This window comes from Neophocaena asiaeorientalis, unplaced genomic scaffold (assembly GCF_003031525.2).
Source record: "Neophocaena asiaeorientalis asiaeorientalis breed wild unplaced genomic scaffold, Neophocaena_asiaeorientalis_V1.1 scaffold9, whole genome shotgun sequence".
In the NCBI taxonomy this organism is placed as follows: domain Eukaryota; kingdom Metazoa; phylum Chordata; class Mammalia; order Artiodactyla; family Phocoenidae; genus Neophocaena; species Neophocaena asiaeorientalis.
The window spans coordinates 2,337,801-2,341,778 of record NW_020171825.1 but is presented as its reverse complement, the minus strand read 5'-3'; the positions used below and the strand labels follow the sequence as shown (position 1 = coordinate 2,341,778).

Sequence of the window (3,978 nt, the reverse complement as noted above, 5' to 3'; positions counted from 1 at the left end):
TCACTGCCCAGGTGATGCAGGTGCTGCTGGTGTGGGGACCACGCTTTGAGAAGCACTGCTTAGCAGACCCGGGGGGAGAAGCGAGGCAGCCCTGACTAGATGATGTGCCACTGAAAGAGGCTTGTTTTAGGTCAGCGGACCTGACCCCCCTGCACTGACTGCCCCACCCCCATGCTGAGAAAAACAGTGGTGTTCCTTTTTGGGAGTTAATTAAAACAAAGCCAACAAGAATGTATCCAAACCCCTACCATGCCAGAGATGAGAGTGTGGGAGATTGTTACAAAAATAATGGCCAATGAATCCCGGCTGTATCCACACCCCTTCAGCACTCCTCCAACAAGAAAGGAATAGTCTTATGTCCCCATCCCTTGAATGTGGGCTGGTCTTGTCACATGTTTTAACCCACAGAAGGTGGTGACTTCTGAGCATGGGCCTCAAAGGGCTGGGGAGGCTGGGAGTGAGCGTGCGGTGGGAGGTCCATCGCAGCCACTGCATGGATCCCCGCTGAGGCCCAGGACGTGCACGCGGCCAGCCTAGGCCACGCAGCCTGAACCCCAGCACAGGAGAGCATCCTCAAGGGAGCACCTGGCCAAAATCCCCGTCAATCCACAGAATCTGTCTTAAACCATCAAGTTCTGGTTGGTGTGTTACTATACCCCAGTAGAGAACTGGTACAAAAAAGGATGCTAGAAGCAGGGTGCTGCCCCGGCACAGGCCCTGACAGCACAGCCGGACAGCAGAACTGCCGTGGACCATTTACTAACTGCCTCTCTGCCCCCTCTCTGAACACGATCACCTACCTCGTCTCTCCATGGGGTGTGGGGTGTGTCTTTTCAATTCACGGCTCTCTGAGTCAACTGAAGCCACCCCCAAGGAGCTGCAATGCGCCCCGTCCACATCCAGCCCTGACCTGGGGCAGGCGGGCGCAGACTTGAAGGCCACTGCTGTACCCGGAGGGAAGGGCGGGACAGCTGGAGTGAAGTGTATCCCACAGCTCGGAGGGACAGAAATCCTTGGGACCAGCAGGCCAGCCCGGACACTGTTACAACAATGGCTTTAATAAATAACCCATCCCCCAGCCCAGGCCCCTATTCAACTCTGCCTGCTGCTCCCCTTGAATCTGGGCTGGCCCTGGGGTAGACACTATGCTATTTACGAGGTTAAGCCTGAGGCCCTGCAGCTTTCACCTCCATCAACACCTAAGGAGGCCTGAGCCAGCTGCTGGAGAGGAACTGTGGAGAAGAACCCAGGCCCTAGCCACCCAGCGGGCCAACTGCAGACACGGAGAGGGGCGCCCAGCGTCCTAGCTGACCTTAGGCCCGCAGCTCTCCTGACGACCACGGGCAGTGAGTGAGTCCAAGCGAGACCTGAGGGAAAACTCCAGGTCAACCCAAGGGTTCGTGAGAAATACTAAATCATTATTGTTTTAGGCACAAAGTCCTGGGGGGATTTGTCACCCAACAGATAAGAGAATTCAACAGAGATCGCCAATCACTGCCAGACAAAAGTGTCCATTCCTGAGGGCAGGGTACAGACAGATGTTCTATACTGGGGAGAAGAGTGTTTCGTTTCAACAAATTGCCCGATTTTCCTTTTGCCGGGTCTAAAACAGCTTAGAAAACAGCTGTTTTCACTATACTGCTTTGACCATCCTCCCCAAAGCCCTTTCCCCGGCATCCACACCTGTGAAGTTAGCGCAGTTTTTCTGTCTCGCATCTGCTCAAGTGTAGTGTGGCATTCCATGCTCTTGGCCACCGTGTCACCAGCTATAAACTGGAATAAAACCCGGCCCTGGCAAGAATGGAGCCATCTGCCAAGACGGTGACGGCAGGCCCTAAGCAAGCAGGGTCCTCGCCCTTTGGCAATTCTTGCATAAGTTCATCACCATGCACTGCAACCCCGTGCAGTGTGGTAAGGACATCAATGCCAGAGATGACCTAGTCTGCAAAGGAACGTCAAGATTCGGCTGCCAGAATCGGTGCTCCGAGGAAAGTAGACCTCCTTGGTAGGGAAGGTGCCATCCTGCCAACCATCTTGAGAATTCTCTTTTCAGAAAGGTTTAAGCTGAACCAAGCACTGGTCATCATCCAAGATTAGAAAGGCCTGCCGGCCCCTCACCCCACCCATCCCACGTGCCTGAAAGGCAACCGGCTCCTCCCGGGCAGGAGTCAGGACACACAGAGGCTCGGCCTCCTCTGGGCAGGGGAAGGCCAGGACCCTCCCCCACCATTCCCTTCTCCTAGGGCAATGAGCTGGGGGACCAGAAGTGCGGGGCTGGATGCTACCTGCACATCCCACTACTCAGGTCTGGGACCGGTCACTAAAGAACATCACTTAGATGCCCAGCACCAGCTTCTCATTCCCGCCCTGAGCCAGGAGATCACGCTCTAAGGTGGGGTGTGGGGGGGCGTGTGAGTCTCATGAATACGCTCACTAACCTGTGTGACCCCACGAGCTACTCAGCATCTAGGTCTGTGTTTCCCCCCCCGAGGGAAGGGCTGGAGAGAGAAAGAAATAACAGCAACAGCAGCACCTCTCCAGATTAACTGCCACTAAGAGTGGGAATCTGGCACCCACCAACTGCGGGACGTGTCCCGGGCACTGTCTATAAAAGAAGGCACTCAAATACTGATGTTTCTTCTCTACTCACGTCTCTCCCACACCCTCAAAACCTTTCCCTCCTATGTCAAGAAACAGCCCAACTTCCCATTTGGGGGAGCCTTGAGGTTAAGTGAAAGTTTTCAGGAAATGACACTTCGTTTTCCTACTTCCTGTGGCTTTGGCTTTTTCAGCACCCTTTTCCTCATGACAACTCCAGGCCATCTGTCTCTTTAAACTTTAGTCAGCTGAATTCTGAGCCTTTCTATACACTCACACCTCGTCTTGTTTATTTTTAATTTCAAGATTTAGAAAAGCCAGGGCATTTGTTACACTTAACCATCCTAAAGTCAGGATCCTTGAAACTGACCAAAATATGGAGAAGATGCATCTCCTTCAGTTCAGGGGGCCCAGGCACAGGTCTGCGCTCTGAAAATGCGCCCAAGCCCCTTCCCCATCAAGCCCAGGAAAGCCTTCACTGGCTCAGGATCGCGGGAAGAGCTGAACAGCCAAGGGAACATGCCCAGGGGATCTGGAATCCCCAGTTCCACAGACCTTTCTCACTAACTGTGATATGGAAGTTTCGGGGCCACAGGCTACCCCAAAGCCTGGCATCTCCCAGAAACAGGAAATGAACAGGCATGAGCACAGCAGAAGCAGCTGTCACAGTGCCACGCGGCACAGGGAAAGGGGCCCCAAACCTCCAGGATTCCTATTCCTCTGAGAAGCAGAAATCCAAGGGTGTGATGGCTGCTCCCTCCAACTCCCCCCGCTTCCCGAGAGATGGTCCAGAGCTGCCCAGCTGGAGCTCAGGCTTCTACAATAAATTCAGCCCATTTCATAATCCTTTGAGAGAATTCATTAAAATACTTCCATGATGACTTAAGTCTTTTATATTTTTAAACCTGAACAGCTATTACTGTGTTCTTTTGATCACTTCTGGCAAGGAAAAATGCACCTGGCATCACTAATGAACTTTCAAAGGTCCTCAGTTTCAGACGTACCGCTCGTAGAGCTGCACAGACGACACCGCTCTGGGCTGAAGCCAAGTTCCAGGAAAAGAAAAAGGAACCGTCTAGGTCTGCCGTGTTCTAATACTTGTGCCTTATCACATCAGCATCCCCGAAGCAACAGACAAGAGGGCACCGGGGTTCAGCCGGGTCTGGACTAGGTGTGGCCCCTCCCCTCTTCTGAACTTGGCAAGCATCCCCAGTGAAGCACAGAACTCTCCTCCGGGAGCTGAACTCGGCCTCAGAGCCCTGCCCTCCCCACCTGCCCGGGCAGAAGCCGGCACACAGGTGGGCACTACGGGCCGGCAGCTTACCGCAGACTTGTCCTGCATCGGCCCGACTCTTCCACCCAGCCTTTCCCCGTGGTCCA

General features: G+C 53.9%; 1 protein-coding gene across 4 annotated transcripts in view; it reads right to left on the bottom strand.

The window, feature by feature from the left end:
* Window positions 1-3,978, bottom strand: part of STK24 (serine/threonine kinase 24) — a 101,725-nt gene that overhangs the window by 61,609 nt on the left and 36,138 nt on the right. The gene's annotated exons all lie outside the window — the stretch shown is intronic.